The 10,121-nt window shown below is 49.0% G+C and overlaps 1 pseudogene; it reads right to left on the reverse strand.

Annotated features, from left to right (window-relative positions):
* Window positions 1-1,377: 1,377 nt before the first annotated feature.
* Window positions 1,378-2,033, reverse strand: LOC112065301 (mpv17-like protein 2; annotated as a pseudogene).
* Window positions 2,034-10,121: the final 8,088 nt, after the last annotated feature.

A 10,121-nucleotide genomic window follows, 5' to 3' on the forward strand; every position in this document is an offset into this window, starting at 1 on the left:
AAGAGAAATAAACTCTCATTCTAATATTTATCCCTATTGATAAGGTATCAGTTCTCCCTCTCTGCTTTCAAGATATTTTGTTTAATTTTTAGAAGTTTGACTATAATGTGTCTTGGTGTGGATTTCTTTGGTTTTTCTTATTTGAGATTCGTTCAGCTTCTTGAATGTCTAGGTTTATGTCTTTTGCCAAATTTTGGAATTTTTCAGCCATTATTTCTTTGACTAATTTTTCAGACCACCACCCACACTTCTCTTATCTTCTGGGATTCTAATTATGCAAATGTTAGATCTTTAGTTGTAGTTCCATAAGTCCTTGAGGCTATGGGTTTTTTTCCTCCAAGTATATTTTTTCTTTGTTATTCAGGTTGGGTAATTTCTACTGCCCTGTCTACAAGTTGACTGACTCTTTCGTCCCCCCATTCAGCTATTGAACACATACATTGACTTTTTTATTTTGGTTATTGTTATTTATGACATAGAATATAGTCTATCTTGGAGAATGTTCCATGGGCATTTGAAAATTAATGTGTGTTTTGGATGGAGCATTCTGTATATGTCAATTAGATCCTCTTGATTGTTTGCTCTGCTCTAGATTTTTGCTGATTTTCTGTATATTAGTGGTATCAATTGCTGAAACGGTGGTTTTGAAGTCACCAGCTATAATTTTGGATTTGTCTAGCTCTCCTTTCAACTTTATCAGTTTTTGCTTCATGTCTTTTGAGGCTCTATTATTTGGTTCATACATATTTAGGATTGTTATGTCTTCTTGGTGAGTTGATTCTTTTGACATTATGTAATGTCCCTCTTTCCTCTCTGTCTAGTAATTTTCTTTGCTCTGAATTCTACATTATCTGATATTAATATGACCACTCCTGGGGTTTTTTTCTTCAATTACCAAGAGAATTTAATGGAATCTCTATAGCCCATGACCAGAGAAAGATGAAACCCTGCCTAAGGTTCCAGATTCTGGGAACCAACTCCAGGCTGGACACTGCTTTTGGGGGATGGATGATGTCCCTACCTTAGTCCCAAGGATTGAGGGAGCCCAGTGCAGCTGCTCAGACCAGAGCCCTACCCACAGCAGTGTTGAAGACTTGGGGGTTGGAACTGGCTGACTGGCTGGGACCCAGTGCTGAGGATGGGACATCTCAGTCACCAGTCACTGAGGCTCCTGGTGAGAAGGGCTAGGTGACGCCTGTCCATCTTCATGGTTTTGTTCCAGGTAAGGAAACTGAGGCCAGGCAGAAGGTTTGGAAGGGGCAGCCCAGCTAGATGCCCAGGAGTTGGGTGAGGCTAGGATTCAGCCCAGGACCCTGGCCTGGCCTGCCATGGGAGCCCATTCCCCTTCCCGCCCAGGAGGATAGTCAGCTGAGGGGGTTAGCCTTGCCCTGTCTGACATCTTGCTGGGGGGTGAGGCAATTCAGTCTGCATGGTACACAGGACCACAAAGCCTGGGGGCATCACAAGGCCTAGGATCTGGTACTTCAGGTAGGAGAGGTACCTGTCCCAGCCCAGTATCAGGCTGTTGGTGTAGGTGACTCAGAACTGGGGGTAGGTAGGAGCCATGAATAGAAATTCACCAGCTGTTCAGCTGGCCTCACATATCAGTCAGCCTTGAAGAATTCCCAGAACTTGTCCCACAGCTCCTGGCAGCTCTCAGCCAGCATCCAGCCCTCCAAGAAGTACCAGAGACCCAGCACAGGGAAAACCATCAACTGGCTGACAAGGACCTTCCTGAGGATGTTTAGGAGGCCACAGCAGTTGGACACAGAGTACAGGTAGTCCAGACAAAGGTATCAGCATTGTATGAAGGGTCCCATGCTGTAGGCCACCACAAACGTGCTTGATGAACACCTTGGGTCAAACTTCTGTCAAGGCCAGGCACAAATCTCCCAGGACTGGTATGTATTGTCCCCGGCCTCCATGAGAGTGCCACAGCCCAGATTATTGGTGACGAACAGTGCATGGCCTTGGAACAAGGGCTGCCCTGCAGCCTACAGGCCACATAGCCAGTTCCAACCACCATATACCATCACCTGCCCCTACTTCTTTAATCAACATTTTCATGGTGTATCTTTTTCCATTCTTGTAATTTCATCCCATCTATGTTGTTGTATTTGAAGTGAGTTACTTGTACATTGCATACTGTTGGATCATGTGTTCTTGGGGTAATTGTTTATTTTATTTTGTTTTTGGTCTACTCTGCCAATCTCTGCCTTTTGATTAGTGTATTTAGCCCATTTACATTTAATTAGCGCTATGTTAGGGCTTAGGGCTATGATGTTATTTTTTATTTTCTGTTTGGTTTCTTTGTTTCCTATTCCTCTTTATCTTTCTACCTTCCTGTGCATTACCTGAACATTTTTTTAGGATTCCATATTGATTTACTTAGTGTTTTGAGTGTATCATAGTTTTATTGGTGTTTGCTCTAAGTATTATGAGATATGTACATAACTTATTGTACTCTACTGGTATTGATGTTTTACCACTCAGAGTTAAGTGTTAACACCTTACTTCCACTGAGATCCCTTTACCCTTCACACTTTTTAAGTATCATAGTCTTAAACACTACCCTTAGAGATATTGAATACCACAGTAGATGGTTTTTAAATTTTGCCTCTACCACAAAATATGTAAGAAAACTCATGAGAGAAAGGATTGCGTATTCTATTTACCCCTATCCATTCTGATAGTCTTCATTCCTTTTTGAATTTCCAAGCCTCCTTCTGCTACCATTTTCTTTCTGTTTAGACAATTTCTTTAAATCCATTCTCTAAGGATACATTTTCTAGCAATAAATTCTCTTAGCTTTTCTTCATCTGAAAATGTCTTTACTTTCTCCTAATGCTTAAAGGATATTTTCACCAGATATAGAATTCATGGTTGACAGTTCTTTTCTCTCTGTACCTGAAAAACTGTTGTACCACTTAACCTGAGCCTCCACAGTTTCAAAAGAGATATCCACTGTCATTCAAACTAATGTAACTTATAAGTAACAAGTAGTTTCTTTCTGGATGCTTTCAAGACTTTTTCATTGTCTTTAGTTTTTGAACATTTAATTATAATGACTTGGCATCAGTTTCTCTGAGTTTATCCTATTTGGCATTTGCTCAGCTTCTTGAATCTGTAGGTGTACGTGTTTCATTAAATTGGGGAGGTTTTTGCCATTATTTCCCACTCTCTCCCCTCTCCTTCTGAGACTCGAATGATATCATTGTTAGTTCTTTTGCTATTGTCCCTCTGGTCTCTGAAACTCTGTTTATTTGTTTGTTTGTTTGTTTCAGTCTATTTTCTCTGTGTTGTTCAGATTGGATAAATCTGTTGATCTGTCCTCAAGTTCACTGATTCTATCTTCTATCATCTTCACTCTACTGTGAAGCCATTCACTGAGTTTTTTATTTTGGTCATTGTATATTTTAGTACTATAATTTCCATTTGGTTCTTTTTTATAACTTATATTTCTTTGCTGAGATGTCTTTCATTTGTTTCCAGAGAATTCATAATTGCTTATTGAATCATTTTTGTGATGGCTGCTTTAAATCCTTGTCAGATTACTCCAACATTTGATTCATCTCAGTGTTGACATATGTTGATTATCTTTCTCATTCAAGTTGTGATTTTCCTGGTTCCTGGTATGATGAGTTTTTTGTGGTTTTTTTTGTATCCTGGACATTTTGTATATTATAAGACTCTGGATTCTACTTAATCTTTTATTTCTTTTGGTTTGTGTGTGTGTGGCTTTTTGGTTTTTGTGGAGGGGGGTTGTTTTTTTGTTTGTGTTGGCAGCTGTTTTAGCAAGAGGCCAGATGGGTGTATATGCTCAGCTCCCCCCAGCATGCCTGGAAACCGAGCGCTGACTCATGCCGCTTTGTTGCTGCAGGGTGGAGGCAGGAGCTGAGCTTCCCACTGGGTCCTGCTGACACCAAGGGAGGGGAAGAAGAGAAGCAGAGTGCCAACTAGCCCTGCCACCACCCCCTCATTCTGCCTCATTGATGCCAGGTGGGGAGACTCTTCTCTTTGGGTCCCACTGATACCAGCTGGATGATGGATGGGGGCATTGAGTGTGAATAGCTGCACTTTCTATCACCGTGAGTCTCATTGCTGCCAGGTGGGAGCAGATGCTTAGCTCATGACTAGACCCATCTGACACTACTCTGGCAGGGGAATCAGAGCATCTACGCTTCCTTGCAAAGGGGTTGGGGGCAGGGGGGACATCAGCTTCCTGCTCAGTCCCACTGAAAATGCAGAGGGGTGGGGGTAAGAGTAGTTTTTCTGTTGCTTTTTGACTGGAGTAAGGCAGATTTTGACAAAAAGTTTTTCTGCTATTAGGCCACCCTTTTCCCAGTCCTTTGGCTAGAGTGGCAGCTTTTTCTTGGAGCTTTTTTAGTCTGTGTCTATTTGTGGTTCTGGTTTGGAGGCTTCTGCAACACTCTGTCAGGATATATGGGAGGCAATAATAAACCACCTCGTCATTCCTCTGAGATTCCCAAGGCAGGCTACCTTCTTCTTTCCATCTTTCAGAGTCTTCCCATGCTTGTTGTTGTGTTATGTCCAGGGTTATTAGTTGTAAGTGGGAAGACCTGGGAGGCCTGGGGCTACTCCATCTTGGAAGAAACGGAAGTCCCATCCTTTAGATATGTGTTGTCATTCTTAGATATGAACACAGAAGCCCTCCCAAACCCCTACAATAGGTCAGCCCCCTTACATGTTTCCATGGCAACACATGTGTTTCCTGTGTGGCACCATCAAGTGCATGTGCATATTTATGTGTGTGGTGGGGGGAGTCTTCAACTAATATCGATTCCCATCCTTCCACCTTCAATAGAGCCCACAAGGGTCCAAGGACAAAGACAGGTCCTGCCCACTGCTGTGTCCTGTGTGCATAGCACAGAGCCTGAAAAGGAAATGGAGAGATGCACTAAAGCACAGGGATTTGGGTGGTGGTGGGGACTCCTTTAGATAGGAGTTCAGAAAAGGCCTCTATGAGTTGGTGACCGTTAGGCTAAGACCAGAAAGACACAACAAAAGAGCCATGCAGGTGAACCCTGAGCTTCCCCAGTGACAAAGCCTTGCGGTGGGGATGAGTTTGATGCACTCCCAGAGCATCAAGGAGGTCAATGGCTGTAGAAGGACCTAAGGAAATAGATCATCCAGGTCTTTGTAGGCCAGGGGAGGAGGGGGAGGAGGGGAAGGAGAGGTCATTAAAGGATCAGTGGAGGAATAAGGGGACACAATTTGACTTGGGTCTCAGGGAGATGTCCTCTGTCTACTGTGATCTGTGGGAACATAACAGGCTCCCAGTGCAGAGGCTGTTGAAACACTGGATGAGAGATGGGATGGGGGGGTGCTGAGTTAGGTTAGGAGAGGAAGTTATGGGGTGGTTGGATTTGGGAATGGACAACTTTCAATCTGCAGGGAGATGTGAGGGATAAAAATGGAACAGAATATGGAAAGCATCAGGCATATAGTAGGTGCCCCCCTATTAGAATCTGGTTTCCACCCCTCTCAACTCAAGGCTTTTACCCCATCCCAGGGCCTCTGTAGCCAGCAGGGTTTGCACAGGCAGCTCCAGCTCTGAAAGGGATACTGTCAGCTGGCTCCTGCAGAAGCCAATGGTGTTCCTGAACCTTCTGCCTGTGACTTGTGGTGGCAAGTACCAATTGGAGCCCAACTTTTCTGTCCCGTTGCATTCCAACACTGGGGGTCCCCCAGAAGCACCTCCTCCAAAGCCTCACCTGCTGAATCCAGCCCGCCTCACTTCAGGCCAATCTGCCAGCCACTGCCTGCCGGAAATCTGGCACGTCATCCAGGCGCTGTGGCCAAGATCCTGGTTTGAATGTACAAAAGGAGCCCATGGGTTTTGAAGCCTGCTCTGAGTCTGAAATCTCCACTGAGAATCATAGAGGCAACGAGTATTAGCACTGGGACCCCAGGCATCGCGCACTCCAGCCCCTTCAACTTACAGATGGGGAAACTGAGACTCACGAAGGCAAAGGTCCTGAGGCTTAGTTACTAAAAGTACTTTAGGGTCAGGTAGCTCTTGGATTCACATTCTAACTCTACCGCCTCGTTGCTGAGATCTTGGGCAAGTGACTTTCCTCCTCTGTTGGTTTCCTCATCTGTAAAATGGGATAATACTAATAGCCAGCACTGACTCTGTGACAGGCATTGTTTTAAGCCATATATATTATATGAACTCCTCTTTAAATCCTCATAGCAACTCCATGAGGCAGGTGCCATCGTTACTCACTCCATCCTACCTGAGGAAACTGAGGCACAGCAAGCTTATGTAACTCCATAAAGATTTATCCAGCCAGTAAATGCAGAGGCAGGTTCAAATCCAGCAGGCCTGGCCTTCAAGTCTGTGCTCCCAGACCCGATGCTGTCTTGTCTCCTTCAAGATGACTTTGAAGGTTAATTGATATATGCCTGTAAAGGCTGAACACGGTCCCCAGCACACAGTCAGTGCTCAATAAATGCTGGCTAAGGTGCCAGGGACCTCCCCCTACACAGTGGGGAGATAGCAGTAACTGAGCCAGACACAGATCCCTAAGGGGCTTCCGGTGCCATGGGAGGATGGAGGAGTGAACCGGCACTTACAGCGCAGAGGAGAGCCGACTGGAGAAGCTCGGGGGCCAGGGGAGCCCAAGGAGGGGCGGTGGAGACAGAGGAGGGAACAGCATGTGCAAAGGCCTGGTGGTGAGGAAGACGGGCCTGGCCCCGGGCCCAGAAAGGAGCAGGGGGAGCCACTGTAGGCCCCATGGGGTCCAGGAAGGGACACAGTGAGACCTGAGGGGTTTTCCAGACTCACTCTGGGGCAGAGAGGGATTACATGGGGAGGTGGTTGAGCCTAGAGTTGGAGAGGCCAGTGAGCAGCTGCTGGGTGTAGGCTGTGCTCACATTCAGGTCCTCACTTCCTTACATTTCACAGGCAGGGGACTTTCACAAGAAGAGTAGGGGGTGCCCTTCACTCCCCTCTACTGATTGCTCTAGACTGGGGAGAGTGACTCTGCAGACTCTGGAGCTGCCAGCCTCCCCCTCTGCCCTCTCCTCCCCCCACTCCGTCCCCTCTCCCTCCAAGGCTGTTCCAGCACATTAAATGGTGAAGCAGCCTCGTTACTGAAGCCTCTGGCTCATTAGCAGGCAGCTGGAGGGCCTGGGAGACCTCCGAGGAGAGATCCGAGGGGGTGGGGAGGGGACCAGCCGAGCCCGGGCAGTAATAACCATCTGCACTGCACCTTCTGCTGAGTTCCGTGTATTCCGATCAGTACACAGACATCCTGGGCTCTTTTTAAATCACTGACAATCCCATTTGATCTTCACCACCTGTGTCTCTGTGCTGTTATTACAGTGGGCCCCATTTCAGGCCGGACTGGAGGCACAGAGAGGGGAAATGACTTCCTCAAGGTCAGACAGCTGCAGGTGGCAAACCTGGCCCCAATACCAGCAGCCACATGGGTAGAGCTCCTCCTGTGTGCCAGGTTGTTACCTGCAGTACAGGCAGGATGCTTACAACCCTACCAGGGAGGCAGCATTATTATCCCATTTTACAGACAAAGAAACTGAGGCACAGAGAGGTCAAGGTACTTGCCCAAAGTCACACAGCTTCATTTTCTTACCCTCAGACCCTGTTCCTTCCACACTGAGATGGAGTTGGGGTCTTCTGGGGAAAGCACCGAGCCTCACAGGGGTCCCAGGTGATGGCATCCTCCCCCTCCTCACATCACCCCCCCGCCAGGAGTGCTGGGATCAATGAGGGGCCAGGGTATGGAATTGACGGTGCTGCTGAGACTGACACAGACCCACAGTGAGCCCTTCAGAGACATGAGGGAAGAGGCCCCTCCTCTGACCCAGAACCCCCCCACCCAGGCCAGCTCACCCTGTCCTCCCTCAGCCTCCCACTCAGGGCTAAGAATGTCTGAGGACTTCTGTGATCCTGGGCAGGCAGGAAGCCCATGGTCACCTCCCCCTCTGAGGCCATGGGTATCTGACGGTGACTGTCATGACATCATTGGAGCATGTCCAGCCAGGAGAGGGGACTGGCCAGGCGCATCCAGAGCATCCCAACTCAGACCAGGATAGAGATGGAGGCCATGCTTATTCCCAGCTTTTCTCCTGGAAGGTCCTGCCCAGGGAGACATGGGGATGGGCTTTCCAGAAGCTAGGGCAGCCGGTGAGAGAGGATGATCTCTCTGGAATGGCCAAAACATGGTTCCTCATCTGCACCTTTGCCTCCTATGGGAGCTGATAGCACCGTGGGGTTGCCTCTGCCAGGGAGAAAGGGCTGGAAGCAGGAGGGTCATGGGAGAGCAGAGGTGTGTATGAGAGTAGGGTCGGGGGCACAGGTCGGGGTGTATGTGCAGACGTGTGTGATGTGTACATGGGGTGTGGGGAGGGAACTGGGGGGGTATGTGACCAGTCGAGTGTTTGCCAGCATGGGTGTGACACTGGGCGCGACCCAGGAAAGGGAGGAGGCGGGAAACACAAACTTCTCCTTTCTTTGACCGCTCAGGGAGCCTATGAGCAGAAGTCAGGGGGATGGTAAGGGCCCGAGAGGGCGTTGGTGGGGGAAGCCACATGACAAGCAGTCAATGAAAGATCTGGGAGTTCCAGTCTCCAGAGGACCTTGCTGTGTGAACTTGGGCATATCCCTTCCCCTCTCGGAGCTCCCTGTCGTTATCTGCATAACGGGGATCATCCCAGATCAAGATGCGCTTTGCTCATGCTAATGTCAATTATTATCATCTCCTGCTGGGATGGGGGGGCCAGGGCCTGGGCTGGTATTCACAACAGGCTAGTGACAGACAACGAATGGGCTGGTGACCAGGACACTGGGGCGATTCCCTGCAACTTAAAAGCACGAAAGAAAGAGCTGGAGAGCTCGCAAAGGTGTTTCTATACCTCCCAGAGCACAGGCTGTCAGTACGGGGTGTCCCCTGCCAAGGCTGTGACAGGATGTATTTCAGTTTGTCAGCATTCATTATCTACTCTCGGCTCTGTTCCACAGAAGATTTAGAGGAGCTCACAGCAAAAGGCCATTCAGTAAAGTGATAAAAATAGATAGAAACACACAAGTCGGGACCAGAAGACACAAGTCTGCCATCAGCACCTGGATGTCAGGCTCAAGGCCACAGGGGATCTCAGAGCATCCTGGTGACCCAGGGGAAAGGGCACAGAGTCATTCCCTTCCATACCATTTCTAGTTTTTCTTTTCTTTACCTAAAAAATCCAGTATTGTAGCTTCTGAGTCATTTTGCCTGGGCCTCTGAAAGAGCTCTTGTCATGGGCGCCCCAGGACCAAGAACCAGGGCCCAGGGGTGGCATTTGGAGCCTCAACCATTTCATCTGGGGATAGGTCCAGGGGGTGGAAGGGAGGACTGCCAGTCCCCTTGTCACCCGCTCCCAGAGTCCCCTGCACTTCTGCCTTAAGGCGTCCCCGCACCTTGCAGCCCCAGAATTAGGTAGGGATTTGTGATACTTTGGGATGAAGGGGCCAGATGACAGAGGGCCTTGTAGGCCATAGGACAGAGTGTGGGTTTTATTCTAGACTCCCCAGGAATCCAGTGAGGGGTTTTAGGCAAGGGAAGAGGGGCAGGATCTGGGTTTATTGTTTACAAAATAGCTTGTCTGTAACAAGAGGCGGAACCAGGATTGACCCAGGTCTGCCTAATTTCCAAACTCACACCCAGCCCACATGACATGCTGCTCTCCTCCACCCACCCCACCCTCTGTGACCAGCTCAGGGCCCTGGACGGCGCCCTGTGTCCCTGGGGTGGGTGACATGCTGTGTGACCTCGAGCCAATCTCCTGCCCTGGCTGGGCCTCAGTCTTCCCCTCCCCTCTCCTGCCTTCCCTCCCCTCTGATGGGTGACGTGGGGCGGGTGAGTGGAGGACCCTGGAGTGGGCCTGGACGGGGCCGCAGGGGGAGCTGGCCCTGGGAGCAGGGGCCTGGGCCTGCTCTGGACTCTCGCTGACCCCCAAGAGCCCCAGGCAGACCGTGACTCTCCGGGACCGGCTTCCCCACCTGGGAGCTGGGAATCAGACCTGCCCCCGCTCCTCGCTGCTGGTGCTGGCGGTCAGGTCAGGGCTCTTGACCCCCCTGTGCTCTGGGTGCCCGTGAG

Source organism: Physeter macrocephalus, chromosome 3 (assembly GCF_002837175.3).
Source record: "Physeter macrocephalus isolate SW-GA chromosome 3, ASM283717v5, whole genome shotgun sequence".
NCBI classification, from domain to species: Eukaryota; Metazoa; Chordata; class Mammalia; order Artiodactyla; family Physeteridae; genus Physeter; species Physeter macrocephalus.